The 19,317-nt window shown below is 42.5% G+C and overlaps 1 protein-coding gene and 1 non-coding gene across 2 annotated transcripts in view; both read right to left on the bottom strand.

The window, feature by feature from the left end:
• The window catches only part of SGPP2 (sphingosine-1-phosphate phosphatase 2), a 144,928-nt gene that overhangs the window by 65,965 nt on the left and 59,646 nt on the right, over positions 1–19,317 (bottom strand). The window lies entirely within an intron of this gene.
• LOC112132421 (U6 spliceosomal RNA) lies at positions 3,836–3,943 on the bottom strand. Its single transcript, XR_002914194.2, has one exon. It is a non-coding gene; the product is annotated as a U6 spliceosomal RNA (small nuclear RNA).

The raw sequence follows: 19,317 nt of genomic DNA, 5'->3' as shown, positions 1-19,317 counted from the left end.
TTAATCTAAATTATAAACTTCTGTAAATTTCTCAAGACATTGTAATATATATATCCTGATTCCTGGTGGTTTAAAAAAGTTTAATTGGGCAAATTTCCCAATTCACCTAGGCCAGTTTCCTTATTTCACACATATTTTACAAAACCAGTTCAATCACTTGTATTCTATGAGTGTGCCTGACAAATGGGAAAATTTGTGAGGGTGGCACAAGGAACATCTGTCCAGACTTTTCTTAAAGCTCTGGTCATTCTAGTGGTACCCAGGTAAACTTGTGTTTCACCATAAAGACTGAGAAAGCATTTGTCTTAAAAATGATAATCATAAAAACAAATGTTTTTACCTGTCTCCTCCAACCGCCACCATCATAAAAAACCCAAACCCTTAACAAAACAAAAACAACTCTGTAGACTATTCGGATTTTTCTAATATGTCTCACAATTTGTGGGGAAAAAGTTTAGTTGAAAAAAGCATAGATATTAAAGGGAGATTCAGGCTCAATATATCTTGGGGTAGAGATCTAGCCTCAGAGAGTATCTATTCTTGACTTACCCTGAGACAAGAGAAAATGTGAATGCACCTCACTCACCTGTCCTTCTATGGCAGTGTCTGTTTATGAGGAAGTCTCCTGATGAGGTGAGGTCAGGTCTGCCATTTTGCTGACCAAGAGTCTGATTTTAGGCTCAACATCATGAACATCGAACACCTAATTTTTCAGGCAACTGCCCACTCTCCTTACACATTTGGTCATAGTTGGGTCATTTTATGTTAAGCTCCTGTAAAAAGATGGCTTTTGAGGTTTGAGAACCTCCCTATGCAGTGAGCTGTTAGAGCTAGAAGTCACCTCAGTGGGTCTGTCACAGGTTTTTGTTCTTAATAGAATTCAGAAAAGATCTAAGTGGTGATCACTCAAAAAAAATAAGAAAGATTTATTTCTGGAAAGATTAAAGACTCCAAGAAGCCAGGCAGCAGCAACCTCATCTGTCCAGGTTCAGAATGACAGTCACTGACCTCCTCTCCCGTGAAGTTAGCTGGACTGCAGGAAGGAAACCTGGATTTATGAGGCAGGCTCAAGTGACTCCTGCTCAAGCCCTAACGCACTTGTGCACTTGTTCTAAGGGTCCTTGGTTGAGAAAGCCCACGGGTCACAGACTTTCTGTTTGTCTGAATTTGGTTCTCTTTAAAAAAGACCAAATCTCCCCACTTTTCTTACAGTGGCAGGTAAATTAATGTTGAACCAAATGGTGGTAAGAACAGCAGATGATTGTCTCCAAACCCTCAGGTCTGAGTTCTTTGTCTCCAAAGGCTGATATTGCTGGTTCTATTTCCTCACGCTAGAACAACTGCACACACGTAGGGGGAAGCACCATTTCATGGTGAGATGCTTTGCTACGAAGCAGTCCATGAGCAAACTGAATTACCAGTTAAGATGCTTGGAAGGAAATGGAGAGCTGAGGAAATGCATGAGCATAAAAACTCAATATGAAGGCTAACAAAGTTAAGGGAGCCATAATCACAGGATGCAGGGAAGAAAATTCACTTAAAGCAGACGATGCCAGTTTTCAGTGAGGGCGCCCTGGATGTGTATCTGCTAATCTGGGGGAACAGCTAAATGGACTCTTCCATTTTTTCACACAACATATGTTTTCATTCTCAGTTTGATATCACAGGCTATTGCTATCCACACTGGAAAAGCCAATTTCATACTCTTTCCAAACAAATGCCAACACGGTGACCATCAGCAGGGTGGCTTCCAACAATATGTGGCAAACTAAGTCTAAAGTCTAGAGAACGAGTGCACTATCTTCTTAAACACCCTCAAACTGGCTGTGTTTGTAACAACATCCCCACTTACTCCTCATTGTTCCCTCCCTTTTTTCTGGTTATTGCTTCTTCTCCTTCAAAACTGAAAATGAGACATCCAGCTGGAAGTCAGAATCAAGACCATCATGACTGAACTGCTTCCCTCCATGCTTCCAGCCCCCACTCACCCCTCCATCCCAGTGGTGCACCGTCACTACCACTGAGAACCACAGTCTCACATCTCACTGTATCATAATACTGGCTCCAACTTTAAGATTTAACCTCTCTCCTAGGAAATTTCTCAACCTTCTTCCTTATGTGACAGAGTATCCGAGCCTGGAAGCACAGGTGGTGGCTGTCATACCTCTTGGATGAACATCACTCAGCCAGACTCACTGAAAGAACAATTTTTTTGACCTTAATACATAATTCTTCCTGCTGGTAACACCCTTCTGCCAACCAAAGGGTTCAGCTGTACTTCTAGTCAGGCCCAAGGTGAGAACTTAACGTTGTAAGTTGCAGTCCAGAACACTGGCAACCTGACTCTTTGGGCCCTTCTGCCTGGGGACCTCTGGTCTAGTCAGTTCCATGGAAGGCCTCATTTAGGGTAAACATGAAGACATTTACATTTAGAGCTCAACCACAAACAGGCAACTCACCATCTCCTTAGTGAAAAGGTTCTAAAAACTCACATGACACTGAATTGGAAAAGCTCCCAGCCCATCATCTATGGACATTGTTTCCTTTTCATTTTGGTTGCAATGATGTCTTTCCTCAGAAAGACTGTCTTTCCCCCAATGCCCCAACTTGAGTTTCCCCCAATGCCCCAACTTGTGTTTCCCCCAACACATCCTCTTTTCTGCTTCCTCCTCCTCTTTGGCAATAAGGCTTCATTATAAGGTTTCTCCCAGGTAAGAAAGAACACGCTCTCGTGCCCTGGGGTTAGATGACTCTCCTTCTGAAGAGCCAGTCTTTGAGTAGGAGGGGAGAAGAATCCTGGAGTCCTCTGCCTGACGCCAGTTCACTGCAGGGAGCAGGGGAGCAGGCTGGCCGAGCACAGGCAAAGTGTAGGAGAGAAAGCAGGGAGCCATTGATTTTCCAGTTGGCCAGTGAGTGATTAACTCTGCTCCATTAGGAGGGGCGGTTGCTCACACCATCAACACCTCTCAAACCTTCACATAACCTCCCCATGACCCTTTTTAATGAGAAAGTCTTGGCTGGAGCCTGTCAGAATCTGCCTTCGGGGCAAACAGGCACATCCCTACTCTGTGCAATGTCCACTTTCCACTGTAAGGCTGAGGTTCAGCAATGCTGACAATGGAAGTCTTTACAGAATCCGTATTTGATGAAATGTCTTACCAGATTTGAATTAGAGCACATGTTTTGTTTTAAAGATGAAAAGACCAATTCAAAGATGGCTTTGTACTTTTTAAAATTTAGCTATCTTCTCAGAAGGCTTGCTTGCTGGAGAATTTAGACTTCTGAGAAATACTGTTTTCCATATGAACACAGAAATCAACCAGAAAGGATGATGGTACATTTCAAACATTCTAAACTCTCCATAAACAATTTAAATAGGAGTTATAAGTAAATTATAAGTAAAGTTGGTCCTGTACACAAACACTGCCTCTGAAAGGCCTTCTCTGACCACCTCACCCAACACGGCATGCCTCGTCACTCTCTCCTCATATCCTATTTCTGTTTTTCTTCACACAACTTTATACCCTGCCTGCATTTAGACTATATATTTTTATTTTATCAGCCTCATCTTCACCCTGAGTGGATGCTCTGCCTTTGTGTGGCCCAGAGTCTGGAACAGTATCTGGCAGTTTAAGTGCTCAAAATTATTTTTTTGAAAAAAAAATTCATTCATTCATTTCTTTAAATGTTCAGAATACAACATTTTTAAAAATGAATGAATGAATGAATGAGTGATGCCTGTTGAGATTCAGTGATCCTTTAGTAATTAATGTTTTCTTTGGGCCGGGAGACCATGTTGGCTTCTTCAAATGTCCCAGATATATTGGCTGCCATTAAAAAAATGGAATGCTCCATGAATTGACATGTCATCCCTGCTGAGGGGCCCTGCTAATCTTCTCTGTATCATTCCAACTTTTAGTATATGTGCTGCTGAAGTGATCATAGTAATTAATGTTAATAGCATCATAGTATACAGAGTTGAGGGCACCTCATCCAACCTCTGCTTATTACATATGAGAGAACCCAAGTCTCAATCAGTGAAGTAACAATCCATGATCTCAGGGTGAGTTGATGGTTGAGGCAACACTGAACTCAGGTCTCCCAAAGGGGCTACACTCTCTGCAATCGCAAAAGGAGACCGAGAAGGGGTCCTGTGTGAAGTAACCCAGGAGCCTGTGGTCTCCTGGAAGCTTCTAGAAGAAAGTCATTTCTACCACTGCTGAGTCATATTGGCTTCTCTTACTCCTCCACAGGATAAGTTTTCTCCTGCTTTGAGATTTTCTTGGCCTGGGACTCTCTCCCCCAGGGGCCTCATGAGGCTGGCTCCTCATCTGTCAAGACTTAAGTTAAAGGAAACTGGTACAAAGTGCCCCTCTCCAACCACCTTCTCTAAAGTAGGTTTCTGCTCTTTCCTGATCACATCCTAAACAGTAGTTGTACAATATTTAATTCCTGTATTGATTACTTGTTATTGTCTGTTTTGCCTACATGTGAACCCCAGAGCAGGATGGAGTCTGTCTTGTACACTGCTTAATCTGTACCACTTAGCACATAGTAGGCCCTTGCCAAGTGTTTGTTAAATGAATGAATAAATGACTAAATACATTTAAAGGTTGTTGCTCACCAATTACAAGGTTAAGAAAGAGATCTGCTAGGTGCGGTGGCTCGTGCCTGTAATCCCAGTGCTTTGGGAGGCCAAGGCAGGTGGATCACTTGAAGTCAGGAGTTTGGGACCAGCCTGGCCAACATGGTGAAACCCTATCTCTAATAAAAATACAAAAATTAGCTGGGTGTGGTCCCAGCTACTCCGGAGGCTAAGGCAGGAGAATCACCTGAACCCGGGAGGCGGAGGTTGCAGTGAGCCGAGATTGCACCATTGCACTCCAGCCTGGGAGACAGAGCAAGACTCCGTCTAAAAAAAAAAAAAAGAAGAAGAAAGAGATCTGACACTCTTTTCAAAAAGCAAATAAAAGTTGGTTTCTGGTTTAAAGACTCCTGAGCAGTTCAGGAATGTGTAGAATTTCTATTTTCATCCTGCAAACACCTTGAGATAACCTTGGCCAAATTTGTTTCCCAACTTTCCATCAGGGCTAATGGGGAGCCACTCCATTAAGATGGAAACAATTCCATTTTAAAAAGACCTCTAGGATGCTACTGTAGTACTTTATAGATGTTCTCCATATATCTTTATCATCCTGAACTGCAATGACCTCCTTACATGGGTGCTTCTGTAGGGGACATCTCTTAAATCACCTTTGTAGAAATAGCCTTTATTTATGTTACCCAATACTTATTTATTGAATTGCTGCCAGATGCCAGGTTCAAGAAGCAATAAGAAACCAACTGGGAGGGAATGCAGATACAGGAGGCAGAGTGGCTTTTCTAGAGATGATGACTGCACTGAGACTTAGCAGGAGTAAAGCGGGTAGCAGGCAGGAATGGTGAGAGCATGAAAGGCAGAGGAACACCAGAAAAGGAGCACAAAGTAGAATATGTACCTACTGGATATGTAGGGGATAGTGGGGGGTCTCACCAGAGATAAGAACAGACAGGGGAAAGGGCTAGAGGTGGAGATTGAGGCAGAAGTCTGACTGTGAGAGGCCTTGTAGGTAATTTTAAGGTGCTTAGACATTACATGTTTTTAAAAGTTCACATCTGCATTTGAGATAGATCACTAAATGCTGTGGGGAGGATGGATTTGAAGGTACAAGAATAGCTCAAGGGAGACTGATGAGAACATCTACTGCGATGCAGGCCTGAACGGAGGGAATGTTTCCAGAAATGTTCAGAATACAAAATTACCAGGGTCCGTACGAGGTAAATCTTTATTAAATGAATAAATGCAACAACCCTGGCTCCCTGGAGAATGAGACTCTGCTTACTACTTTGGAAAGCGTCTCAATCTGAGAAGTGAAGACTTCATGGACGGGAACTATTTTACATCTGTGTTTCATGTTGCCCTGTGTTAAGAGACATCTCCACAGGCAGGCACAAGTACTGTAGGGTGGAACTCTGTGCTTTATTTATTTATTATCCTTGTCAAATAAAAAGCAAATCTGGATTTAGGTAAGGAGAGATGTCATTCGAAAGGATTCTTTCATGAAGGGAGTGGGGGCACTATGTGACACGGAGACCAAGAGGTCTGCAAGTGTCTCGAATGTAAAGGAGGAACGGGCATTTCTATTACTTAGGGAAGAACGAACAAGGCTCAGGAGAACTGGATGTGGGGAAGTGAAATGGAAGGTGAAGGTGGGTCAGGATACTAAAACCATGTGTACCCTGATGTCAGCCTATTCTGTGTGGTAAGAGTGGGTCAAAGTTCAGGGGTCTACAGATGGAGAGAAACTTAATTAAAGTTCGATCAAGTCAAGGTGGCAGGTATTTTGTAAGGACCGACTGGGGGGGACAGAGTTCAGCTAATCATTTATGAGCCAAAGAATGGGAATTTGGAGAGTCTGTGTCTGGCCTTGTCACTAATAAACAAAGGAGGCATCTGTGGGTCTTATCTAAGCCACAGGGAGAAGGGGGGTTCCTTGTAGTAAATCCTTTCTTGGAACACAAAAAAGAGTGGGAGGTTTATCTTCATGGTTTCTGTTTTCTAGCAGCATAGAGAGCTCAAGTAAAATTCAACAAGGCCATTTTTCTTCCTCTCATTTTTAAGCCAAGAAATCTTGAGGATATTCTCTAACAGTTTTTCATTTGCAGGAGAAAATTTGAATATAAAAGGACTTCGGGGCAGATAGATTTTTTTTTAATTTTTATTTTTTTTGAGACATGGCCTTGCTCTGTTTTCCAGGCTGGAGTACAGTGGCATGAATATGGCTCACTGCAGCCTCAATCTCCTGAGCTCAGGTGATCCTCCCACCTCAGTCTCGCAAGTAGCGGGGCCCACAGGCACATGCCACCACACCTGACTAATTTTTTAATGTTTTGTTGAGATATGGACTCACTTTATTGCCCAGGCTGGTCTCAAACTCCTGGCCTCAAGCAATCCTCCCACCTCAGCCTCCCAAGGTGCTGGGATTACAGGCATGAGCCACCATGCCTGGCTACGTGCAAATAATTTAAAGTAAGCTGTGACATTAGCAAACTCCTTCAGGTTTTCAAACCACCAGCAACTTTTTGTTTTTGTTTTTGTTTTTTTTGTTTGAGACAGAGTCTCACTCTGTCACCCAGGCTGGAATGCAGTGGGGCGATCTCGGCTCACTGCTACCTCCGCCTCCTGGGTTCAGTCAATTCTCCTGCCTCAGCAACTCTTATATTTTAAGGGAAAGTTAAAGGAAAGCCTCCAGGAACTTTCTGAGAGACTGATGCTAGGCAAGGCCAGGACTTCTGGTACAGAGAAAAACACAAACTTCCTTTTAAAATGAAAAGGGGGAAAAAAGAGAGATACAGTCTTTGGCAAATGTTTAAATCCTGCTCTCATTGGCCCCATATATCTTACAGTGACTAGTTATACAATTGTTTTGGAGGTGAATTTGTGCTCTTGGTTAGCTCCCCTTAGAGAAAGTCTCACGCCAAGATTTTGGATACATATGTGACTGTGAATCACTTGGTGACAGTCATGGAACTGCACATGCAGGGCCGAACTGGCACCCTCGGCATGTCTCATGTGAACACATAGCTATTCAGTGAAGCTATTCAGTGAACACATAGCTATTCAGCTATTCAGTGAAGACACAAGTGCAAGTTGGGCAGCCATGGGCTGGTGAGGTGACCTGGGAGACCACCGCTGCCTCCTCCCAGCATTTCTCTGAGTAGTCAGTCTCATTACCCATTTCTCTGAAATTTCATAAGGAGTATATTTGCTCATTCGTGAACATTCTCTCTATCTCTACCGCCTACAGTCCAGCCTTTTGGGCCCTTTCCAAAACTCTTCATTTCCTCCTGTCAAAAGACAAAATTACAACAAATTTAGCTTAAGGATTTTTTTAAAAAATCTTTTTTCTTCCCAGTGCTCAGTGCAGCTGGGATCCTTTGAAAATCTTAATTGGCTTCATTTGCGATTCTAGAATTGGGCAACACTTCATTCCATAAAATAGAAGGAGTGTTCCAATGGGTTCAGCAGAGGAGGCTGGTTTTACAGACAGGGAAGGGCTGAGGAAAGCCAAAACAGAGAACAAAAAGCAGCTTGGTGGTTTTGAAGTTACTTTCCTTGAAAGGTGGGAATAGGGAAATAGAATAATAGAAAAATGACTGATTAGTTGACATCAGGTTGCTTTTTTATAAGGATTAAAACAGAGGGAAATTAATTATCTTGCCCAATGAAACTGGCCTTTATGGCTATTCTCTCTCTCAGAAGTTCAATGAACAGATTAGTCTTGATTTGGTGATGTGGAACTTTAGCATGAGTGACTCCATTTTGGTTTGGTCTGTTGGGCCAAACCAATAGCCTCCTATAAATGTTATGTAACACTCCAAAGAGATCATTAATTTTAGGCCTAACAGTACGATGAAGTAAAAAGAGGGCTGGCTTGAGAATGCGCTCTGATGTTATCAATGTCTCACCTTCAGTTTCATCATATGTAAATGTAGATATTAATGCTTTACAAAATTAATGTTAGACTTAGTTAAGAATACATTCAGGCTGAGTGCAGTGGCTCCATGGCTATAATCTCAGTGCTTTGGGAGGCCAAGGCGGGAGGACTGCTGTAGTCTAGGAGTGAGAGATCAGACTTGGCAACAAAGTGAGACTTGTGATATGGTTTGGCTCCTTTGTCCTCACTCAAATCTCATCTTGGATGGTAATTCCTGTAATCCACACATGTGGAAGGAGGGCTCAGGTGGGAAGTAATTTGATCATGGGGGCAGTTTCCCCCATGCTGTTCTCGTGATAGTGAGTGAGTTCTCATGAGATCCAATAGTTTTACAAGGCAGTTTTCCCTGATCTTGCTTCCTTTCTCTCACCTGCCACCTTGTAAGATGTGCCTCTTCCTTTCCCGCCATGATTGTGAGTTTCCTGGGGCCTTCCCAGCCATGCAGAACTGTGGGTCAATTGAACCTCCTTTGTTTATAAATTACCCAGTCTTGGATAGTATCTTCGTAGCAGTGTGAAAATCGACTAATACAGTAAATTGGTACCAAAGTAGTGGGGCACTGCTATAAAGATACTTGGAAATGTGGAAGTGACTTTGGAACTGGATAATGGGCAAAGGTTGGAACTGTTTGGAGGGCTCAGAAGACAACAGGCAGATGAAGGAAAATTTGGAACTTCCTAGAGAGTTGTTAAACGGTTTTGACCAGAATGCTGACAGTAATATGGACAATGAAGTTCAGGCTGAGGTGGTTCCTATGGAGATGAGGAACATCCTGGTAACTGGAGCAAAGGCCACTGTAGCTATGCTTTAAACAAAGAGACTGCTGGCATTTTGCCCCTACCCAAGAGATCTGTGGAACTTTGAACATGAGAGAGATTATCTGAAATTGGAACTTATGTTTAAAAGGGAAGAAGAGCATAAAAGTTTGGAAAATTTGCAGCCTGACAATGCCATAGGAAAGGAAAACCCATTTTCTGGGGAAAAATTCAAGCTGGCTGCAGAAATTTGCATAAGTAACAAGGAGCCAAATTCTAATTGCCAAGACAACAGGGAAAATGTTTCCAGAGCATGTCAGAGATCTGGGCCACCCATCACAGGCCCAGAGGCCTAGGAGGAAAAAACGGTTTAGTGGGCAGGACCCAGGGCCTCCCTGCTCTATGCAGCCTTGGGATTTGGTGCCCTGTGTCCCAGCTGATTCAGCTCCAGCTGTGGCTAAAAGGGGCCAAGGTATAGTTCAGGCCATTGCTTCACAGGGTGCAAGCCCCAAGCCTTGGTGGCTTCCACATGGTGTTGGGCCTGTGGGCACACAGAAGTCAAGAACTGAGGTTTGGGAACACCCATCTAGATTTTAGAGGATGTATGGGACCGCCTGGATGTCCAGGCAGAAATTTGCTGGGGGGTGGAGGCCTCATGGAGAACCTCTGTTAGGGCAGTGGGGAAAGGAAATGTGGGGTTGGAGCCTTCACATAGAGTCCCCACTGGGGCACTGCCTAGTGAGTCTAGGAGAAGAGGGCTACTGTCCTCCAGGCCCCAGAATGGTAGATCCATTGACAGCTTGTACCATGTGTCTGAAAAAGCTGCAGGCACTCAATGCCAGCATATGAAGGAGCTGCCCAAGGCTGTGGGAGCGCACTCTTACGGATGTGAGACATGGAGTCAAAGGAGATCATTTTGAAGCTTTTAAGATTTAATGATTGCCCTGCTGGATTTTAGACATGCATGGGGTCTGTAGCCCCTTTGTTTTGGCCAATTTCTCCCATTTGGAATGAATGTATTTACCCAATGCCTGTACCCCCATTGTATCTTGGAAGGAACTGACTTGTTTTTGATTTTACTGGTTGGTAGGTGGAAGAGACTTGCCTTGTCTCAGATGAGACTTTGGACTGTGGATTTTTTGATGAATACTGAAATGAGTTAAGACTTTGGGGGACCGTTGGGAAGGCATGATTGTGTGTTGAACTATGAGGATGTGAGATTTGGGAAGGGCCAGGGGTAGAATAATATGGTTTGGCTCTGTGTCCCCACTCAACTCTCATCTCAAATGGTAACCCCATAATCTGCACCTGTTGAGGGAAGGACCAGGTGGGAGGTGATTGGATCATGGGGGAGGTTTCCCTGCATGCTGTTCTCGTGATAGTGAGTTCTCATGAGATCTGATGGTTTTATAATGCAGTTTCCTCTGCTCTTGCTCACTCTCTCTTGCCTGCTGCCATGTAAGATGTGCCTGCTTCCCCTTCCTCCATGATTGTGAGTTTTGCCTCCCCAGCCATGCAGAGCTGTGAGTCAATTGAACCTCCATTGTTTATATACCCAGCCTCAGGTATTATCTTTACAGCAGTATGAAAACAGACCCTGTCTCTACAAAAAAATTAAAAACTTAGCCAGGAATGGTGGTAGCTATCTGCAGTCCCAGCTGCTCAGGAAGCTGAGGCAGGGGGATTTCTTGAGTTCAGGAGTTTGAGGCTGCAGTGAGCTATGATCACAGCACTGCACTCCAGCCTGGGTGACAGATCAAGACTCAGTCTCAAAAAAAAAGATACATTTGGAAGTGCTATGCCATCTTAAAGATTATTTTTAGAAATAATAACTGACTCATGGTTCCTAGGGGTGAAAAGCTGGCATGAGACAATTATTACTGGAGTACAATCACATCATCTTACTGGGCAAGCACATTAAAATCTTCTTTTACATGTTTTACAGACTTAGTGGCACACCCAGATACAGTTTAGGAAGAAAGTGTTGCTATAGATAACTAATGAATTATGTTCAGGGTTACAAGACAAACCAAAAAACTGCAAGTGGAAACCTAGGCTTGATGAATCTATAAGAATACAAGATTCAGAAGCTGTTTTATGAGATGTTTTTAAAAGGATTACTAAGGCTCATTCCTGCCTTCTCACTCATATCAACCTTTAGTGTTCAAATGCACATAACTGCTGGGTGCAGTGGCTCATCCCTGTAATCCCAGGACTGTGAGAGGCCAAGATGAAAGTATCTCTTGAGCCCAGGAGTTAGAGACCAGCCTGGGTAACATAGTGAGACCTTGCCTTTACAAAACAAAACAAAACAAAACAAAACAAAACAAACAAACAAACAAAAATTAGCCAGGTGTGTTGGCTTGTACCTATGGTCCCAGATACTTGGTAGACTGAGGTTGGAGGATCACTTAAGTCTAGGAAGTCTAGCTTGCAGTGACCTGTGATTGCACCACTGCACTCTAGCCTAGGCAACAGAGCAAGACCTGTCTCAAAAAGAACTCAAACAAAATAATAAATGTACATAATCTTGGAATTTTAGATTGCAAAGGCTGATAAATGTCCAAGTGACCCCATAAGAGTATTTGTCATTGCCTGGGTTTTGATTTGAGTGCCTGTTCCCCTTAGCTTTTAGGATGATCTCACTCGGAAAACCCCTGTTCCACTTACCAGGTATACTTCCTGAACCAGTGTCCATCTCATGCATGACTCTTTATATTTTAATCTTAAAGGTGACACACTAAAAAGGTTCTAGGTGGTTTTGTATCTTCTACATAAAAATTTATAAAAATATGTTTCTCATGAATATAGAAACTTACTCAAAATTAACATCCACAAGGGCTAGATATAGATGAGCACATCCTTAAACACATCCTTTTAGGTAGCTAAAATGTTTTAAACAAAGGCAGCTGGTTTTCTGCAACTCAGGCTTTCACAGAGTTTTATTTTTTATTTTATTAATTATTTTTGAGACAGAGTTTTGCTTTTGTTGCCCAGGCTGGAGTGCAATGGCATGATCTCGGCTCACTGCAACCTCCATCTCCCGGGTTCAAGTGATTCTCCTGCCTCAGCCTCCTGAGTAGCTGGGATTACAGGCATGCGCCGCCATGCCCAGCTAATTTTGTATTTTTAGTAGAGATGGGGTTTCTCCATGTTGGTCAGGCTGGTCTTGAACTCCTGACCTCAGGTGATCCACCTGCCTCGGCCTCCCAAAGTGCTGAGATTACAGGTGTTAGCCACCACACCTGGCCTACAGAGTTTTAATAATTTAATCCTTTCAGTGTTAAAAACACGCCCATTTGATTGCCCTGTAGGACAAAAAGTCAACCATTCTTTGTAGATTAGAAGACTTTTTTTTTTTTTAAAAAGCTCAGTCTCTAACATACATTCTAAAAGCTTTCTATGGTATAAATTTAGGTTTAAATTTCTAATTTCAGCCTCCAAAAAGACAAAGTCCTGTAACAACCTTTAGCTTGTTTAAAATGCTTACCCAAGTCAATGAGCCCTGATCTTTTTTTTTTCTTAATACATTCTAATTAACAGCCAACATACGGTCCTTGCTGGCTACAGAAAAAAATGGAGACTTTTAGTCCATCACCTTGTGTCTATTCCTTCATGCTAAATATTTTTTCCAGTTATGTAGACAAACATTGAAAATTGTTCAACCTCTTTATTTTGCAGAATTTTTTTAAGAAACCCTTGAGGGTGGGCTTGGATGGGCTCATCCTGCTGGTAGTAGTGTTACAGGTGTGAAATTACTTGTAGAATTTGTAGTAAATACAAGGTTTAATGTTCTCCTTTGCCTAGATCCTCAATTATGGCCTAATAAAATAAATCAACTCTCTTATTTTACTCATTTAGCCTTTGTTTGTCTCACCAGTATTAATTTAAAAGGAAGCAAGCTTACTGCTGCTCACAACTTGCTAATTTCCAAGTTACGGTTTTTTTGGAAAACCTTCAGAATGTCGTTCCCCAACCCCCAGAATCAAATTGCTATGTATTTGAAAAGCATTTTCAAATTGAACAAAACATTTTTCCCCCTCTGATTTCAGTGTCTGTGAATGCCAGAGGAAATTTAATTTTAAAAGGAACAAAAACCTAACATCTGTTTCTATTAAATCTGACTATATGCTAATATACATTATATTATTATATTATATTATATATAATATATATGTATATTATATATGTATTATTATATATATAATATTATATATGTATATTATATATGTATTATTATATATAATGTGTATATTATAATGTATATAATATATATACACAATATATATTATACATATAATGTATTTATATGTGTGTCTACGTTTGTACACACACACACACACACACACACACACACCTAGGCTGAGAGTAAGGCTTGCATGTTTGATGTTCTTCATGCCTTTGTGCCTGGACTAGGGGAGCCCTGAACTCACATGGAATTCCATACCCTTTGGGCTTGTATTTGTAAGGCCACATGATTCCTAGTGACTCAAACTTAGGATAGGTTCAACCAGTATCTCAAGCAGCAGTTCCCAGCCTATTTAGCACTGGGATCAGTTTTATGGAAGACAATTTTTCTGCAGATAGGGGCTGGGGAAAGATGCTTTTAGGATAAAACCGTTACACCTCAGATCATCAGACATCAATCAGTTAGTCTCATAAGGAGTGCACAACCTCGATCCGTTGCATGCACAGTTCACAATAGGGTCCGTGCTCCTAAGAGAATCTAATGCCACTGCTGATTTGACAGGAAATGGAGCTCAGGCAGCAACGCTCGCTCACCCGCTACTCACCTCCTGCTGTGTGACCTGGTTCCTAACAGGCTACAGTACCAGTCCATGGCCCAGGGTTAGGGGACCCCTGTCCCTAAGGACCCCTCTCACAGAGGACCATTAATGATTGCGTCCTCTCCCTATCATGGGGGACCACAGGAAAATTGGTAGAAACCAACCCAGTCAGTTGTGTGGGGGTCACCCAGGAGAGATTTTACAGGGTGCAAGGTAAACGCACCTGATAGCAATAATTTAGGCACACATTTAGAATGACCCTGTAAGGCTGATGCACCTGAATGTATCTTCTGAGCCAGGGAATCCAGGAGTGGCCAATGTGCAGATTCATTTATTCTCTATGATAAACACCTGAGCCCCACTCCTGTCCTGTGGAGTATGGGTTGTATAGGGGATTGAGGCCCTGAGTTGAGTTAAATGAAGGTTGCCAAGCGGAGCTCTTCTTTATTGGTGGAAGGGAGGTGGGTGTTAAGTGAAATGCTATATAAACTGCATGCTATTTGCAAGTGGTTGCGGATTTTCTGTCCAGCCCACCGCCACTGGGCCGCGCGGTTATGTTGTCCAGCCTGCCACCACCGGACAGGAGGAGGACGGATATGTTGCCAGCGCACTGCCGCTGGACTGTCTCTCCTATGCAAGCCCCTAATAAAACCCCATGTCTCGTTTGCTCACTCCGGGTCTCTTCTTTGGCCTCTTGAACCTGGTGTCTTCTCTACTGAGGTTAACAGGGGTTTGGCACAACATACAGCAGATGCATGGTTGAAGCCATGGCGTATGATGAAAAAGACTATCCTATAAGATGCATCACCACCAGTATTTTTATCATCATAAAACTTTCCAAATGAGAGGGGCCCTGTGGTCATTTTGTTCAACTTCACATTTCACAGATGGTTGAACTGAGGCCCAGAGAAACGTCAGTTTGTTAGTTATTAGTAAAGGCTGAACTACAATTCATTGCACACTTGTAACATCCAGCGGGTTATAAGCGCATCCCAACCTGGCTATGTCCTCCCTTTGGATTTCTCATTCTACCTTACTAGAAAAACATGGGCTAGGTAAAATAAATAGAGGCTGAGCAATTTTCACTTGGATTATAAACCAGGTCTCCTAATTCTTAAGAGGAACAAACCATCCTTTGATTCAATTATTCCTTTTAGGTTAAAAGACTCATGAGTCTTCTCCAATGTCCATCCTGTTTCTCACACATTCATCATGAGTTTTAAGTCATTTCTAATCTTACGTCAAACCACTTATCCTAAGCACGATATAAACTGTATGCTGAGATCAAACACAACAAAGGACAGAGAGACAGATGGAAGGAAAAGGTGAATTACTCTTAAATCAAACAGTAGGATTTAAGAAAAAAAAATTAATTTTTAAAAATTTAAAATTTTTAATTAATGTGGTTTACTACCTGCAAAATGAAAAATGAAACTTATTGGAACATGTTTAATACAGACAAAAAAAAGCCTTAATATATACCATAATTAAGGAAAAAGGTTAGAGCAGAGTACAGAAGTTCATAGCCAGGATTCTGGAATCAGATAGTTACTGGTGCGAATCCAGGCTCTACACCTCTGGCCATGTCAGCTTGGCTGGCCTTCTCACATGGTTTCCTCCCCTTAAAATGAGAGTCATAATAGTAGTGCCTACACTTCGCTCAAGGATGTTTATAAAGGCCACAGCCCCGCATCTAGCATGTAGTCAGGACTTGTAAATGATGGCTCTTGCCACACAGAGAGTGAATATCTTGAAAGCTGGCAAAGAGTCCATACTCATTGAATGAATAGCCAAACTATGGCCACACAGCCACATGTGGCTCATGTTTACAAATTCTATAATGTTATTTATTCATAAGCTGCCATACTGTGGCTCTTTGCAAATTATTTATTCAAGACCCTTCATTTCACCTCACGGAGGATGGAATAATAATAATAATAATAACGATGATGATAATAATAATAAAAACAAGGGTACACAAGCAAGGAGACCACTGGGGCCAGGGCCTCAGGCACCAGGAGATGGTCAGGAATGCTGGGGGAGGGCAGATGTCCAGAGAGAGGGGCTGGCACCCACGGAGTCAAATTCAGAAAGCCTCAGTTTCCCAGAGGTAGCCTCGCCTGGCTAAGGCCCAGCTTCCGCATAGCAAACGCAGCACCTCCCTGCCACCGTGCAGCCCATCGAGGCCACTACACCAAAACAGCCTGAGAGGCATCTTGTGGAAGCCAAACCCACAAGAGAGGAATGGAGGTCAAGGCCAGTTCCCTGAGGCCGGGCCCTCTAACTAGAGAGGGCTCCCTGGGAAGCCCCCCCACTCCCTGTGCTGGTGATAGGAATGGGAAGAGAAGCAATAACAGCAGTTAAGTTAAAGACTGCATTTGTTTTGCAGTTCTCAAGCTTTCAGAAAATCCCAGAGGCCAAAATAAACTGTGGCCTCTTTAGCTGTGAACAGACAGAGCACTTAAGCAAGGAAAGCCTCTCCTTCCCCTTCCCAGCATGGGGAACACTTGCTAATCCTCAAATGCGACGGGAGAGCTGGTGAGGAGTTGGAGGCTCCTTGTCACTCACACGGGAGCTGGACAGGCCTGGGGTGTGGGGAAGATGAAGGCAGGCAGAGGCAAGAAGCCTGGGAAATTCGTGTAGGGGGAGGAATTGACAAGAAAAATACCCAGTCCCCTTAGGTCAAATCCCTAGCTCCTAACAGGGACAAAGGGCCTGCTCTTTCCCTCACTCCTTCTTTTCCACTTGGCTGCTTTGCAGAATAGGATAAGGAAGTAGAACATGGGCCCAGGAATGACAAGCCCATAGGATCTGCAGGCAGCCCTCTGCAGGCCTCCAGCTAGGAAACAAAAGTACCAAAGCCTTTCTCCGCCCTGCTAGGTCCCTATGATGCTCTGGCCTTTCGAGTACGTGTGAAAAATCTGGGACACTCAGTCTGACAAATGCGGGGGTGGGAAGGGGATGCACCAGTACCAAGGCACGGAGAACTGGAAGGAAAATATCCAGAAAATCTGTGACATATGGCTGCTGTAGATATAGGCACTTGCAAATGAGATTGTTATGCTAAACAGAGCCTTTCCAACCAAACAGGCAAAGCACATTTCGGAATAATTGGACTGGGGAGAAGAGTAAAGTTTCGCCATCTGAGGCAACATGGCGCAGTGGAAAAGAATGGATGGGGTTTAGAGAGAGCGCCAGGGATGAACACTACCTATTCTATTTACTGGTTGTGTCCCTTTGAGCAAGCCACTTCATCTGTTTGGACTTCAGCTGTACTTATCTGTAAAATGGGTTCTTGCATGTAAAGTACTTGTACACGTAGCGGAGGGGCAGCGAACAGCTTCCATGAGAACCATAACAATTCAAGACGGCAGCTTTGCAAATGGGATTGACTGGTTTAAAAAAGAGAGAGAGAAAATTAAGATTTTGTTTGAAAATTTTATCTGAAAGTCCTCCATGGCCTACAAATTGGTTCATTATCTTTCCTCTTGTTTTACAAATGAGTAGGAGAGAACCTGGAACAAAATCTAGTCTGGAACAGTCCCTTTGTAAAGAAGCCTCTATGGGGACCAATTCGCCTGCAGGCAATAAAGGAGGAATCAGGTTTAGCCACAGCAAGAGAGAAACTGAGTTCCTTACCCTCTGCCCTATCAGGATGCTCCTTGGTTTGGGGCCTAAATGTAACTTGGCAATGACTATTTGTTTTTTCTCGGTAAGACATTAACAGCTAGCATAAGACCAAAAGAAGGGAAGAAGGATTAACTCCACAATAAAACTCTGTATGAAGTATTTAGTTTTTTGCATCATTTTAGCAGATCCAACCCAATTTCATCTTTAAAATTTTCCTGCCTCCAGGATCCTGATGATCCAAACAATTTTCTACCTGACAAAACCTTAAAGCCATCACCCATCGATACAGTAAATGAAGCATCAGAAATGGTCCCGGGGGCGAGGGGAACAATGGGCTCTATCTGGGACAGGTACAATTCTACTCCACCAACAGCATTGTAGTCTTAGCGGCTGTGGGGAAAGGGCAGCAGGAAGGAAGGAGAGAGGGACAGAAGAATGTGGGCATGTTTTCCAGTCATCATCATAAAAAAAGAGAATCATTTTTCTGGTAATGATGGTTGATAATTAGAGAGATCTAAACTTATTTGTTCACCACAAGTCCAGTTTTAAGAGGTTTTTTTTTTTTTTTAAACCTACACTAAAACCAAACCTTTTCCTTATTGTGTTTCAAAACCAAACCAATGCAGTTTTTATAATAAACCCCCTAGAGACATTTACTTAATATTTAACTAAGGCTAAATTACAGATTCCACTTCAGAGGGACTAGGCAGAATCTCTGACGCCTAATTCTATTCCGTTCAATTCAAGTTAGTGAGGGTGACAGTCTGGCCATTGTTGAATACTTTTAAAGACTCATTAATCTCAAGCAAGAACCAACTTAACAAGCAGGGCAATCTTTTGAAGTGTAGGGGTACTGGTTTAAACAGAGGATTAAGAGATAATCACATTTAAAGTCATCTTTTGGCACTAAGACTGACCCCAGTCTAAGGATTGTGAATTATAGGGATGGGACAAGCTTTTTTCCTCTTGTCTTTAACCAGGTGACAGACTCCCTTATGAGACAGCCAGATGGCAGCCTGCCCACATCCCAAAACACACTAGTCCGTTTTGACACATTATCACAAAACGTTTACCTCTTAACCAATTTATGACTGTTGCATAAAATAATACCCTAAACTCTATAGCAGTTAAACACTATCTAAATAGTATGTCCAATTTAAATGTAAATTTTCAGTGTAGTTTTTACTGTAAGTATCAGCTAGCTAGCTGCTGATAATCAGAATGTGAAAGATATGAAAAAACTACCATTTTAAACTTGAGCTCTTTAACATAATTTGTCTTAGAAGGATAGGAACAGAAGAACCTGCTAAGAGGAATCTTCCACTTTTAAGGCTTCCTTATCACCAGGACTTTGGCTCTACAAAAAAAATGAAATTTATATTTGCCAAGCAATTATGCACTTTCCTTTAAAGCATTCCTTCAGTCATGTTGAATACAAAACAGCAGACAAGCTAACAATTATTTAGCAATGGATTTGATATGCATTTCAAGTGTACTGTCTCATACTGAGGCGATTCAAAACACAAGACAAAATAAGTAAAGCCATATTAGCATTCAGTCTGCACAAGAGATGAAATATCTTCTATTCTATTTTTTTTTAATGTTGTC

Source organism: Pongo abelii, chromosome 11 (genome assembly GCF_028885655.2).
Source record: "Pongo abelii isolate AG06213 chromosome 11, NHGRI_mPonAbe1-v2.0_pri, whole genome shotgun sequence".
NCBI lineage: Eukaryota > Metazoa > Chordata > Mammalia > Primates > Hominidae > Pongo > Pongo abelii.
The sequence above is the reverse complement of the archived record's forward strand: the minus strand, read 5'-3'. Positions and strand labels throughout refer to the sequence as shown.